Source organism: Mustela nivalis, assembly GCF_964662115.1.
Source record: "Mustela nivalis genome assembly, chromosome: 7".
In the NCBI taxonomy this organism is placed as follows: Eukaryota; Metazoa; Chordata; class Mammalia; order Carnivora; family Mustelidae; genus Mustela; species Mustela nivalis.
This window is the reverse complement of record NC_139026.1, coordinates 80,985,935-81,001,141: the sequence shown is the minus strand read 5'-3', so window position 1 is coordinate 81,001,141 and position 15,207 is coordinate 80,985,935.

Below are 15,207 nucleotides of genomic sequence, written 5' to 3'. Positions count from 1 at the left end.
CCTTGTCATTTTATCTTCCACAAAACAAAAGCTAAAATTCCTGCAATAACCTATATATGAGACCTCAAAAGAAGGGCTATCTCTGGCACTTCATCACTGACGATCACGTCCTAGTTACTCTCTTGCAGCCACGCTGGTTCCATTACCTTCTTTCCAACTCACCAGGCTGGCAGGCAAGCAAGCAAGCACCCACTTCAGGACCTTTGTGAATGGCTGCACTGTCAGCTTGACCATTCTTTCTCCTGACTGCTATAAGACGCGCTCCCTCCTCTCTTCCAAGATTTCACTTAAATGTTGCATTGTGATTTTTAAATTGCTACACACACACACAATGGAATACTATTCATGCATAAAAAGGAATGAAGTACTGATACATGCTACAATATGAATGAACCTGGAAACATGCTGAGTGAAAGAAGCCAGCCACAAAATAATATGATATGATTCCATTCACATTTAAGTCCAGAATAGGGAAATCTACATAGGCAGAAAATAGGTAAGTGGTTGTTTAGGGCTGAAATGGGAAAGGAAAAGATATGAAAGATGCTAGTCTCATAACAGGTATAGAGTTTCTTTTTGAGGTGACAAAAAATGTTCTAAAATGGTGATGATTGCACATATCTGTGAATATACTAGAAACCACTGAATTGCATACAATAATGGATGAATTTTATGTCATGTGAATCTTTTCTCCATACATTTGTTAAGAAATATTAAAGGAATTTCTTCAGACTAAAAGGAAATGATGCTAGATTGTAACTTAAATCCATACAAAGAAATAAAGAACATGACTAAAGCTGTTATGTAGGTAATGATAAGCAGTATAGGAGCACCTGGGTGGCTCAGTGGGTTAAGCCTCTGCCTGCGGCTCAGGTCATGATCTCAGAGTCCTGGGATCAAGCCCCACATCGGGCTCTCTGCTCAGTGGGGAGCCTACATCCCCCCTCTCTGCCTACTTGTGATCCCTTTCTCTCCGTCAAATAAATAAAAATAAAATCTTTTTTTTTTAAGACTCTCTATATATGTTTTTTTTCCTTCTCTTCTTTGAAAGGCATACCATTGTTTGAAGCAATAATTAGAACTCTGTATGCTGGGTTTACAATATAGAGATATACTACCTATGACAGTAGTACAAATATCAGGGCAACATGACTATACTTTTACTGGAATTGAGTAAGCACTCATCTGAAATTGGTTCTGATAAAATAAGATGCATATTTTAACCTCCAAATCAACCACTAAATTGTGATTTTTAATTATTTTAATTTTTAATTTTTTTAAAAATATTTATTTGAGAGAGAGCCAAGGGAGGGGCAGAGAGAGAGAAGCTCAAGCATACTCTGCATGGAGCATGGAGCCCAATGTGGGGCTCAATCTCACAACCCTAAGATCATGACCAGAGCTGAAATCAAAAGTCAGATGCTTAAACAACTGAGCTACAGAGGCACCCCAAAAATATGACCTAAGAAAATCAACAAAGGAGTTAAAATTATATACTAGAGAATACCTATTTAATATCAACAAAAGCAGTAAAGGAAGAACAGAGGAACAAAAAATTACATGAGTAATATAGAAAACAATAGCAAATTGGCAGATATAAATCCAACTATATTGATATTATATGTGAATGGATTAAACACTCCAAAATTCAGAGATTGTCAGACTGGATAAAAAACAAGATCCAAATCGAGCACCACATCGGGCTCTCTGCTCAGCAGGGAGTCTGCTTCCCCCTCTCTCTGTCTCTCTGCCTACTTGTGATCTCTGTCAAATAAATAAAATCTTTTTTAAAAATTGTTTAAAAATTAAAAATATGAAAAGTGTCAAATCAACAACCTATGCTTCCACTTAAGAAACTAGAAGGGGTGGGGCACCTAGGTGTCTCAGTTGGTTTAGCAGCTGCCTTTAGCTTGGGTCGTGGTCCCCAGGTCCTGAGACTGAGTCCGTGTTGGCCTCTCCACTAGGAAGAGAGTCGGCTTCTCCCTCTCTCTGCCCCTCCCCACTTGCTCGTGCTCTCTCTCTCTCAAATAAATAAAATCTTAAGAAAGAAAGAAGGAAGGGAAGAAGGAAGGGATGGAAAGGAAAGAAGGAAGAAACAAGGAGATGAGGGGGTGGGGGTGTGAGGGTGGGAACTAAACCCAGAGAAAGCAGGGGAAAAGAAGAAATAATAAATATCAGAATAGAAACCAATGAAATGGGGAAAAAAGAGTAAGAAATAACCAATAAAATCAAACACAAAATTGAGAAACCTTTAAATATATTTTCCAAGGCAGAGAGAGGCAGTGAATGAGAAAGAACACACAAATTCCCAAAATCAGGAACGAAATAAAGGAAATCTCTACTGACCTTATAGAAACTAAAAGAATTGTTAGAGAATACAGTGAACAACTTAATGCCAACAAATTAAATGAGATAAAATGGACAAATTACTTGAAAGTCACAGTTACCAAAACTAAAGAAGAGAGAGAAAATACAAATAGTCTAAGTATTCCATTTCTACAGCTGCTATAACAAATTACCTCAAATTTAGTAGCTTAATATAATAGAAATGTATTATCTTACAGTTCTGCAAGTTAGAAGTTCAGCTCTTTGCTAAAGGTTGTACAGTTCACTAGACTAAAATCAAGGTGTCACCCTGATGGGCACTGAGTAATGTATAGAATTGTTGAATCATTATATTGTACACCTGAAACTAATATAACACTCTGAGTTAATTATACTAGAATTTCTAAAAAATTTTAAATTTTACACCATGACCAAATGTAATTTATTCTAGTATATGTTGGTTCACCTACAAAAATTAATGAATATATCATTTTACCAGAATAAAGAGTACAAACTACCTAATCATCTTTTTTTTAAGATTTTATTTATTTATTTGACAGAGATCACAAGTAAGCAGAGAGGCAGGCAGAGAGAGAGGGGAAGGGAAGCGGGCTCCTGAGCAGAGAGCCTGATGCAGGGCTCTATTCCAGGACCCTGGGGTCATGACCTGAGCCAAAAGCAGAGCCTTAACCCACTGAGCCACACAGGCGCCCCATAATCATCTTAATGCACCTAGAAAAATACTTATTTTAACAATACACAGCACCCATTCATGACGAAAACTCACAACAAAATTGTAATAAAAGGTAACTTCCTTAATCTGATTAAGGGCCTCTATAAAAAATGTTCAACTAACATTATACTTTATGGTGAAATACTGAAGGTTTTATCTTTAATACTGAGAATAAGGCAAAGATCTCCTCTCCTTTTATGTCTTCAACATTGTCTTAGATATTCTAGTCAATGCAACCTGGCAAGAAAAAGAAAGAAAAGCCTCCAAATTGGAAAAGAAGAAGTAAAATTGTTTTTAGTTGTAGAGAACATGATCATATACATATAGAAATCCTAAGACACCCACAAAAAATTATTTAATAAATGAGTTCAGCAAAATCACAGGATTCAAGGACAAAAATTAACTTCATTCCTCTAGCAAGAAACAATATGAAAATGAATAAATAAGAAAAAATAAAATAAAATAAGATAATAAATAATAATAATACATAAATAAATAAAATAAGAAAAGCACTCTATTCACAATCTCATCAGAAAGAAAAAAATGGTAAGGAATAAATTCACCAAAAGAAGTGTAAGATTTTGTACATTGTAAAGAACGAAACATTAGAGAGGAACTTAAAAGATTTAAGTCAGAAAATGTCGCATGTTCATACATTCATGGATTCAATATTATTAACATGGCAATGCTTCCCAAATTGATGATCAGTTCAATACAATCCCTATCAATATTCTAATAAGTATAGGGATAGAGGGAACATTCCTGAACCTCATCAAATCTATCTATGAAAGACCCACAACAAATATCATCCTCAATGGGAAAAAGCTTGCAGCCTTCCCATTGAGATCAGGAACACGACAAGGATGCCCACTTTCACCACTCCTGTTCAACATAGTCTTAGAAGTCCTAGCAACAGCAATCAGACAACAAAGAGAAATAAAAGGTATCCAAATTGGTAATGAAGAAGTCAAACTCTCTCTCTTCGCAGATGACATGATTCTTTATATGGAAAACCCAAAAGACTCCACCCCCAATACAACTTTGAAAAGAAGATCAAGGGACATAGAACACCTGATTTCAAAAATTAATATAAAACTAGAATAATTAAGAGATTATGGTTCTGGCATAAGGACAGGCATGGGAAAAAAACAGAATTCTGACTCCAGAAATAAACTTTTCCAGTTATGGTCAGTTGATGAGAAAAGGGTGAGCAAAATGGCTCATGCTTGTCACAAGCCCTTTAGTTTCTTTCTCACCAAAAACAAGCCAGTATTAATTTTGGGGTGTTTAAGGTAAAAAGCTTAAAAAGAATAAACTCCTTAAAGAAGCTGGATAAAAAATATTCAGATTTCACAGGGTTTTTTGTTATTTGGTTCCGGATGCCCTTACCCAAGTGGATCTTAACACAATTTTTACTTTTTTTTCTTTTTAAACTGAAAATGATAAGAAACTGTGTTTTAAAACCTTGTATAAAATCACTATAAAATAATAGTAACTTCAGGGATGCCTGACTGACTCAGTCAGTGGAGCATGTGATGATTTCCGAGCTATGAGTTTGAGTCCCACACTGAGCATGTAGCTTACTTTAAAAAAAGAACTAAAAATAAAAAAGAGTCTTCAAGAAGCTGTCACCACAGGGGCGCCTAGGTGGCTCAGTGGGTTAAAGCCTCTGCCTTCGGCTCAGGTCATGATCTCAGGGTCCTGGGTTCAAGCCCCACATTGGGCTCTCTGATGGGCGGGGAACCTGCTTCTCCTCCTTTCTCTGCTCTGCCTACTTGTGATCTCTCTCCGTCAGATAAATAAATAAAATCTCAAAAAAAAAAAATGCTGTCAGCAGAGCTGTTGCCTATTAATACTACTTGATTTCTGTAAACTCAAAAAAGTTCTAAATTAACATAAGACTCTTAGGATGACCATACAGTTTTCTAACAGTAAAATTTAAATACTCTTTCCATTGTTAGATCATGCCTTTGTCCTGGGGCAGGGGGAGTGGGAAACCATTTTTATATCAGTGAGGCTGTGTATAACCCAAAAACTACATTCTGTTTCATTTGGACTCAGTAATTTTTTTCTACATGATCATGTACTCTCCTAGGAACTAGATATAAACACTTCCCACCCCCTACCCTGGTCACCACCTCTTCACTTACATTAGTCACATTTAACATGATAGGATGCCACCTCCAATAGAATCAATTAGCTAAATAAACTAAAGTAGCCTTATCAGCTTAGTTCACACCCAACCTCCTCTCATTTCCTAAGAAAGAAATGGAAAATACTATGCTAAATGCTGTTCATACTGCCAAATAATTCAGAAATGAGATCAGGGTATGCAGCAGAGCAGCATGGTCACAATTTTGTATTCGGGTAGGAGTTAGAGGAAGAAGTCTGTATTCAAAATTCCCACAGAAGAGAAGATAAAGTCAGAAGCAGAGTATTAACTTCACAGGGAGAAGCTGGGGACTGGGAATCAAGCCAAGTACAAAGAAAGAGTTCATACCCAAATGGGAAACTCTGGATCCCAAGCAGAGAGATGAGGTCACACACAGTACTATAAGCCTGGACTAACACATCTGTCCACTGTTCCCTCAGCAGCCTAATGGACTGAACAGGGGAGTCCCAACAACTGTGAATTACTCCTTGCAGCAAAATATGATTCAGGAAGTTATGGCTGATATATATGTGCATATTTTTAAAAGAAGAGATGGGATTTTTTTTTAATTAACCTCTAAATCTCTTTATCTCTAATAGTGAAAATAAGAATCCAAAGATTTTAAATTACAGTTTTCTACATTTAAAAATTATTTACCAGGTGATGATAGATGACTCAGAAACACACACACACACACACACACACACACACACACATACAGAATTAACATTTGACCCAGCAGTTCCACTCCTGGACCCTATCAGAGCTTTCTATATGCAGAGCCAATAGAAAGACCCCTGCTAAAAGACACGTGGGCTTGCAGAGTCCCAGAACCAGCATCACAAAGCAGATTTCAAACTCAAAGACAATAGCTTAAGAACCAAAATACTTAACTAATTCTTAGACCTTTTTTGTTTTTCCTTGCCTTACTACCCCAGCTAGAGCCTCTACTACAACTCTGATAGAAGTGGTAAGAGCAGACATTATTGTCATATTCCTGACCTCAAAAGGAAAGTTCTCACAACTTCATCATTAAGTATTATATGTTCTGTCACTTTGGGGCATTATCTGCCAAATTCTCTTCTAGTCCTAGTTTTCTAAGATATGTAAATTTCATCAACTAAGGGCTATTGAATTATATCTGATGCTATTTCTCCACCTTTATTGATGTATTAAAGGATTCTATTTTTTTAACTTTATTTTGATAATATGTGAATCACATTGCATTCCTTAAATAAATCCCGCTTGGTCATGGTATATGTCTGTGTACCCTCAAAATTCATATGTTAAAATCCTTACCCACAGTGTGGCTGTATTTGGAGACGGGGCTCTAAGGAGGTAATTGCGGTTAACTGAGGTCATAAGAGAGGCACCCTGATCCCACAGAATTAGTATCCTTATACGAAAAGACACAAGAGACCGTAAGCTCTTTCTCCATGCACACTCAGAAAAAAGGCCATATGAGGACACAGTGGCTGTCTACAAGCCAGGAGAGCTCTCACCAGAAACCAAACCCTGCTGGAACCTCAATCTTAGACTTTCTAGCCTCCAGAATTGTGAGAAAATAAGTTTCTGTTGTTAAGCCACCCAGTCTGTGGTATTTTGTGATGGAAGCTTGACCAGACTAATATGAAATATTATGCTGCTCAAGTACCTATCTGTTTGGTTTGAGAATATTTTGTTTAGGATTTCTTCATCTATATTCTGAGGGGTTTTACATCTCATAATATTCTTGTAATTTTCATTTCTCATTATATCCTTGTAGAGTTTTGGTATCAAGGTTATACTGACTTCATGTGTACATTTTTAAAATTGTCATTATTTCTTAAATGTTGCATGAAAATAGACAGTGAAGCCATCTGGGCTTGAAGGTATTTTTCATAGTGATTTATTTAATGGTCACATTAAATGTTTAATAATTTAATTTAAGAATTCATTTTCATTATTTAACATATTTTGTATATTAATATACATATAATATTAATTATATAACTATAATATATTTCAATAATTTAATAATTTTGTTTAATAATTTAATTAATTAAATTAAACTCATAAATGTTTAATCAAAATAAGACTATTTTGATTCTCTAGTTTTCCTCTATCGAAATAGATAGGTTGTATTTTTCTAGGAATATCAGCCTTTTTTCTAAAATTGATATAAAGCTGTTCACAATAAGCTCTATTAAAATTTAAAGCTATTTTTAAATAGTTTAGAACAAATGGATATTTGTGTCTTCTCCTCTTTTTTATCAGTTTCACCAAAAAAGTATCTATCTAAATTTAGCTCTGTTGATCTTTTCAACTGTATGTTTGTTATTTCTTTTATTAATTTCTGTCCTTGTCTTTATTATTTTTTACTTTGACCTTTTGGAGTTTATTTTGTCATACTTTTTCTAGTACTTTTTCTAACTTCCTGAAATGAATATTTAGATCATTGATATTCAACTTTTCTCATTTCCTTGTATATACATTTTTAGCCTAGAAATTAACCTCTAAGCACTAGTTGGCTACACAAATTTTAAGAAGCTATATTTTTATTATCATTCAGTTCAAAATCTTAACTAGGATCTACTGTGATTTCATCTTTGATCCATGGATTATTTGGTAATGTATTTATAAATTTCCAAATGTATATTTTCTTTTATACTAATTTTCTAGCTTAATTTCATTTTGATCAGAAAACATACCAAATAGGCTTTCAATCATTTGAAATGTTTTTAGACTTTATTGTACAACAAATAGTTTTTATAAATATTCTTTTTATCTTTGGAAAATATGGATTCTGCAGTTGCTGCCTGCAGTAAAATCAGGTTTGTTAATTATTTTGTTCAAATCTATGACCTGATTTTCTTTTTTTTCTTTTCTCTTTGTTCGACTGACACAGGAGTGTTAAAATCTCACACTATGATTATGGATTTATCTATTTATTCTTGTAGTTCTATCCATATTTTTTGAGGCTGTTATTAGTCACCACAGAAATTTAGAATTTTTTATACCTTACTGTGAATTAAATTTTTATCATTATAAAGCGCTCCTCTTTATCTCTGATAATTATTTTTGCCTTAATAACTATATCAGCTTTTCTTTGGTCAGTCATTTTGCAGTACATCTCTTCCCATATTTTTACTTCAATCTTTCTGTACCCTTCTGTTTTAGCTATGTCTTTTATATGCAAAATATGTTTGTTAATTTTTTCATTAAATCTGAAAATGTTTGTCTTTTAATTAGAGCATTTAGTACATGTATCAGTGAAGGTCCACTTAAGAGAGAGAAACCACATAGTAATTTGTAGGGAAAATATAATATAAATCACATTAGTAATTATAATAAAGGGTAATGAAGGATTACCTAGTAAGAAGCAAAGAGGATTATAATAAATAAAGCAGATATAAGGAACAGCCACTACTCTACAGATGAGACAGAGTATTAAAGGAAAAGTACTCCTCCCACCCTCACCACCTCTGGGCTGAGAAATCAGGAATTCTCTGTGGTGCCACATGGAGGGAACTTCCTGGAAGTCTGCCCAGTGGAACTTACCAGAAATCTTCACTGTAGGGTCCTGGGGAAAGCTTCTCCTGGGCTGGCATCTCACGTGAGGCGCTCCACTACAAAGCCACCCAAGAAATGGAAAGTTGCTGGCTGCTGGCTGCTGCTGGCCACTGTGCACTGCAGGAAACTTGTGCTGGAGAAAGGGCAAATGTCCGAGGCTGGGAAAGCCGTATGCTCTGCAGGAGCTGGATGCTGGGAAACTGCCCATGCTGCAGGAGCCTGGAGAGTGAGCACAGTGGAACCAGGAAGTAATAACAATTTTCCTGTAATAGTTCCTGGCGCCATCTACTGACAAAGTTTCAGGGCCATCTGGCAAAGGAAAAGTATTTAAAAGGCCCAGAACCATTTTCACAGAGCAAGAACAAGGGTGAATTTGGAGCTGACAAATAGTAAACAGCCCATTTGTATTTTAATGTTACTACTTATATGTCTGGATTTAAATCTACCATCTTCTAATGTGCTTATATTTGTCCCATGTATTTTATGATCCTCTTTGCCCTTTTTCTTCCCTTTTATTGGTTAAGCATTTTTATTATTCTGTTTCTCTCCTCTTTGAGTTTGGAAAATATGCATTACCTCACTAATGTTTTAGAGTGTATTCTCTGATTACAAAATATGTTATTTTATTTAAAAAATTTTAATAGCTTTGAGATAATTTATATACAATAAAATGCACTAATTTTAAGTATGGACTTAAATTACTTTTTAATAATTCTACAGAGTTCTGGGGCACCTGGGTGGCTCAGTGGGTTAAGCCGCTGCCTTCGGCTTGGGTCATTATCTCAGGGTCCTGGAATCGAGTCCCGCGTCGGGCTCTCTGCTCAGCAGGGAGCCTGCTTCCTTCTCTCTCTCTCTCTGCCTGCCTCTCACTGTACTTGTAATTTCTCTCTGTCAAATAAATAAATAAAAATCTTTTTTTTTTTAAGATTTTATTTATTTATTTGACAGAGATCACAAGTAGGCAGAGAGGCAGACAGAGAGAGAGAGGGAAGCAGGCTCCCCTCCGAGCAGAGAGCTCGATGCGGGACTCGATCCCAGGACCCCGAGATCATGACCCGAGCCGAAGGCAGCGGCTTAACCCACTGAGCCACCCAGGCGCCCCATAAATAAAAATCTTTTAAAAAAAATAATAATTCTACAGAGTTCTGAAACCATCACCACAGTTTAATTATAGAACATTTCCATCACCCAAAAAGAAGTCTTGCGGCTTGGGCGCCTGGGTGTCTCAGTTGTTGGGTGTCTGCCTTTGGCTCAAGTCATCCAGAGTCCTGGGATTGTGCCCTGCATCAGGCTCCCTGCTCAGCGGGAAGCCTGTTCTCCCTTTCCTGCTCCCCCTGCTTGTGTTTCCTCTCTAGCTGTGTCTCTCTGTCAAATAAATAAATAAATAATCTTAAAAAAAAGAAAAGAAGTCTTGCGGCCAATTTGCAGCTACTCCCTTTCCCATACCCTGTTCCAGGCAACCACTCACCTGCTTTCTCTGTACATAGTTTTGTCTTTTCTAGAAATTTCATATAAATGGATTGTACAGAATGTGGTCTCTTGTGTTTGGCTTCTTTCACTCAGCATAATGTTCTTGAGGTTCATCCATACTGTAATGTGTATATTAGTACTTCATTCCTTTTTATTCCCAACATTAGTCAATTTTGTGTCTGCACTACATTTAGTTTATCCATGTACCAAACAAGGGACATTTGAATTATTTCCACTTTTTAGCTATTATGAAAATGCTCCTATGACCATCTGTGTACAAGTCTTTATGTTGACATATATTTTTTCTTTCTTTTTTTTAAGATTTATTTATTTGGGAGAGAGAAAAAGACAGAGAGAGCAGGGGGAGGGGCAGAAGGACAGGGAGAGAGACTCTCAAGCCGACTCCCTGCTGAGCACATGCGATCACAACCTGAACGGAAATGAAGGGCCAGGCACTCAACTGACTGAGTCACCCAGGTGCCCCATTTGTCGACTAAGAGAAGAATTGCTGAGTTACAGGATAAGTCTATATTTAATATTTTAAGAAACTGCCAAACTGTTTTCCAAAGCGGCTGCACCATTTTACATTCCTGCTAGCAATGTCTGAGGGTTCCAGTTTCCATACATTCTCACCAACACTTATTTCCTTCTGTATTATAGCCATTTTTGCAGGTGTGAAGTGTTATTGCATTATGGTGTTAATTTGCACTTTCCTAATAACTAATGATATTGAGCATCTATTCTGTACTTACTGACCATTCACATGTCTTTTTTGGTTGAAATGTCTATTCAAATCTTTCCCCCATTATTTGCCTTATCATTGAATTGTTATGGGTATAATCCCCCTTTAGTTATGCGATTTAAATATTTTTCCTGGGGTGCTTAGGTGGCTCAGCCAGGTAAGTGTCTGTCTTCAACTCAGGTCATGACCCTGGGGTCCAGGGATCAAGCCCCATGTTGGGCTCCCTGCTGAGTGGGGAGTGTGCTTTTCTGCCTCTGCCCTCAGACCCTCCACTTGTACTCTCTGGTTCTCTCTCAAATAAATAAATAAAATCTTTAAAAAAATTTTTTTTCCAATTTCTGGCTTGTCTTTTCACTGCCTTACTATGTCTTTAGAAGGGCAAAAATGTTTAATTTTGGTTAAGTCCAGTTTATCAATTTTTTCTTCTGTTTCTTATGGTTTTGATGTCCTATCTATTTACTCCTATGCTGTCTTTTTTTTTTTTTTTTTTTTTAAGTAATTCCCACACCCAGTGTGAGCCTTGAACTCACAACCCTGAGATTAAGAGTCACATGCTCCAACAACTAAGCCAGCCGGGAGCCCATATGCCCATGTTTTCCGATGGGGTTTTCATAGTTCTAGCTCTTACATTTATGACTATGATCCATCTTGGGTTTGTTTTTGTGTATGGTATGAGACAAAAGTCTAAATTCATCATTTTGTAGGTGGATATCCAATTGTTCAAGCACTGTTTATTATATTTATATATATGTGTACATATATATATATTCAAAAAGGGAAAGGATATATATAGCCTTCATCTTATCACCTTGGCTATAAATCAGTATACAATAAATATAAGCATTTATACCTGTTTTATATCTGAACTCTAATACATTAATGACTTGTCACATTCTGATAACTAGTACTTCACTTTCTCTCCAGAATACCTTAACTCTATATAACTTCCTCTATTAGTATATATGCTAGTATTATCATGTGTTTCAATTTCTATATATTCTGAAACACCCCAAAATTTTTATCATTATTTTATTCAATCCATCTATTGATTCAGATTTATCCATACATTTACTATTTTGTGCTCTTCATTCCTTCTTGCATGTGGGAACTCCTATATAGGACCATTTTCTTTTTTTGCCTAGAGAACACCCTTTAGTATTTCCTTTAATATGGGCCTGCTGGTAATGGATTATCTTTATTTTTGTTCAAGTGACACATTTCTTTAAAAAAAAAAAAAAAAAAGAAAGAAAAGATTTATTTGCTGGGGTGCCTGGGTAGCTCAGTGGGTTAAAGCCTCTGCCTTCAGCTCGGGTCATGATCTCAGGGTCCTAGGATGGAGCCCCGCATGGGGCTCTCTGCTCAGTGGGGAGCCTGCTTCCTCCTCTCTCTCTGCCTGCCTCTCTGCCTACTTGTGATCTCTCTCTGTCAAATAAATAAATAAATTCTTTTTAAAAAATTAAACAAAATTTATTTGCTTATTTGGGAGAGAGAGATAGAGCATGTGTAAGCAGGGGGAGGGGCAAAGGGGGAAGGGTAGCGGAGCTCCTGCTGAGTGGGGAGCCTGAGGCTGGGCTCCATCCCAGGACCCTGAAATCATGACTTGAGCAGAAACCAAGAGTCGGATGCTTCACCATCTGAGCCACCCAGGCACCTTGAGTGAAACATTTCTGAAGAATACTGTCACTAGATACAGAATTTTAAGTTGGTAGTTATCTTCCTTGAGCTTTTTGAAAAAAATTATCCTATTATCGTCTGACTTCTAGTGTCGTTTTAAAGAATCTTTATCTTTGGATTTTCTATTCTGGTTATTTTCTTTGCCATTCTCTCTTCCAGATTACTTTTTTTTTTTTAACTTGTCCAAATTCCTGTGAAATCCATGTACTGAGTTCTTAATTTTGTTCATAATGATTTTCATTTCTAAAATTTTTTTTTCAAATTTGTGGTTCATTAAGTGTTGCCACAAATTCTGCTATACTTCCTGTGAGAAATGGAGTCTATTTCCTCTATCCAAATCTGAGATAACTTCGGTGATTTGCATGGCCCACAGAATGCATTGGAAATGATGTTGTGGGATTTCCAAGGCCAGATCATAAGTTTTGTGGCTTCCATCTGGGCCTTTTGAAATGTTTGCTCTGGGGTCACTCAGCACTCAAGATGCTCCCATTGGGATTCTGGTCATCCCGTTGTAAAAAACAAGCCACATGAAGAAGATACAGGCACTCATCAAAAGCTTTAGCTGAACTCCCAGCAGACAACCAGCATCACCTTGTCTGTGGCTATACATAAAAGTGAGTTGTCTTGGATATCCAGCCCACTTAAGTCTTCTGATAACTGAAACCCCAAAGACAATTCCAATGTCTAGAATCAGACATAGGAACATATTAGGATCAGCACTAGACTGAACTCATTGTTTCTCTTCCAACTGTCTTTTCATGCCATCCTTCTCCCACCTTCTTCTTTTTAATTCCCAGCGTTTTGGGAAGCTCCATTTTTCTATCCCTTTTCCTACCATTCTTTAATTCTTTCTTGGACATAAAAGCACTCATTTGAGGCTACAAATAGGAGATGAAAAATGGAATTGAATATATATTAATACAGTTGGAATTTATTATGAGAAAACAATGTACATAAAATGTGCAGGAATTTAAACTAGTGGTTGTATTTTAAAGACCAAATTTTATTACATTATCTTACAGAGTTAGTGATTAATCACTCTGAATTTATACAAGTCTAGAAAAACTATTATGTCAGTTACACTGCCATAGTATTTGGAAATTACTTGCCTTATTAAACACAAATATATAAAAATCCTGGTGTTGGTGAGAAAAATTAATGCCTTTTTTAGTCTAAAACTATATTTGTTTTTCAGGAAAACATTATTTGACCCATAACTTAAACAACAAATTAATGAGATGTTGTTTTAGGACAAGATATAATTTTTAGTGGAAATGATCTGATACAAGTATACAAATCTAGGTACTAATAAGCTGTGTTATAATGGGGTTTTATCATGATAATAATCTACAGTGGAAGGTTTTCTAGGGAACCTCTGAATTTGGAAAAAAGTTGTAAACAAATAAAATGTTTGATGGTAATAAGTACTACTTATGCATTATGTATAGCATTTTTTTTTAGATTTTATTTATTCATTTGACAGATAGAGATCACAAGTAGGCTGAGAGGCAGGCAGAGAGAGAGGAGGAAGCAGGCTCCCGGCTGAGCAGAGAGCCGGATGTGGGGCTCGATCCCAGGATACTGGGATCATGACCCAAGCCGAAGGCAGAGGTCTTAACCAACTGAGCCACCCAGGCGCCCCTATGTATAACATTTTAAGGTAGTTTTTGCTTCCTCTGCTTAATGGACAGTGATTCTGTGATGTATTACTGAATGTTCACTAAATATAAATTGTGTATTGGGTATTTTTCAGAATTTTTTATTGATTAGGATATTTAAAATATTTTCTCCAAATTTTAGGTAGATAAATTCTAAGACAATGTACTCTTTATTTATTCCTATGTATTAAGCCATTATTTCCTATGTGCAACTACTGATAACATATATCCTATGATGGGGCGCCTGGGTGGCTCAGTGTGTTAAAGCCTCTGCCTTCGGCTCAGGTCATGATCCCAGGGTCCTGGAATCGAGCCCCGCATCGGGCTCTCTGCTCAGTGGGGAGCCTGCTTCCTCCTCCCTCTCTCTCTGCCTGCTTCTCTGCCTACTTGTGATTTGTCTGTCAAATATATAAATAAAATCTTTAAAAAAAAATTATATATATATATATATATATATATATATATATATATATATCCTATGATGAATCCTATTATGTGCTAAGTACTATTCTAAGCACTTTAAATGTATTTTCTAATTTAACCCTCCCAAGAACTGAACGAGGTATGCCCATTTTCTAGATGAAGAAATTGAGTCACAGAGAAGTTAGGGAATCTACATGTTTTATGGCTATAATACTAGAAGATGCTTAAATTTATGCACAGTCTAAATAACACATCTTAAATTACATGATTTGGTTGAACTTTATCTGTTTTTACTTACTTTTAAGATTTTAAAATCTAGCTCAGTCTATTAAGTAAGTGTCTGCCTTCAGCTCAGGTCATGATCCCAGGGTCCTGGGATAGAGTTCCAAGATGGGCTCCCTGTTCCACAGGGAGTCTGCTTCTCCCACTGCCCCTCCTCTCATTTTCTCAATCTCTCTCTCTCTCTCTCTCTCTCAAA